The sequence below is a fragment of the Penaeus monodon genome, chromosome 15 (genome assembly GCF_015228065.2).
Source record: "Penaeus monodon isolate SGIC_2016 chromosome 15, NSTDA_Pmon_1, whole genome shotgun sequence".
NCBI classification, from domain to species: Eukaryota; Metazoa; Arthropoda; class Malacostraca; order Decapoda; family Penaeidae; genus Penaeus; species Penaeus monodon.
In genome coordinates this window covers 32,258,037-32,258,545 of record NC_051400.1, presented here as the reverse complement: position 1 = coordinate 32,258,545, position 509 = coordinate 32,258,037, and the positions used below count along the sequence as shown (strand labels likewise).

The 509-nt window shown below is 28.7% G+C and overlaps 1 protein-coding gene across 1 annotated transcript in view; it reads left to right on the top strand.

The window, feature by feature from the left end:
• The window catches only part of LOC119581951 (dedicator of cytokinesis protein 7-like), a gene marked incomplete in the record, with an annotated part of 118,380 nt that overhangs the window by 113,867 nt on the left and 4,004 nt on the right, over positions 1-509 (top strand).

Genomic DNA, 509 nt, shown 5'->3' with positions numbered 1-509 from the left:
GAAGCCTTTGAATATTGTTAAGTAGTATGTGACACAATATAGATTTCATTTGCCACACAGTTGATGCTTCCAACAAGTTTGTGCTTAATAAGTATGATGATAGTGAATTGATACCTTGCAACAATATCAATAGTCTCATAGGATCATACATTTATAATGTGTAGATTTTCTTTGTTACAGTGTTGTGGAGTGTAGAATCTCTATTTGTGTCAAGTGTGAAAATTTGTAGGTGAAGTAGTATCATGGGAAAAAAAAAGTATATTTTTGCAGGTTGGGCAATTAGTCTTTTATATATTGTCAGTTTAAATAATGACTGAATTATTTTCATTTCCTAGATGAAAATTATACTGAAATACTCTTAAAGTAAAATTGAAAAGCAACTTAGACTCTATCAAGCAAGTGAGGCTTAGATGTAAAATATTCAGAAATATTTATGAAAAAAAGAATTGTGATGATAAACAAAACATTCAATACCATCTTTTTTAAACTAGTGGCTTAGATTTATTGTC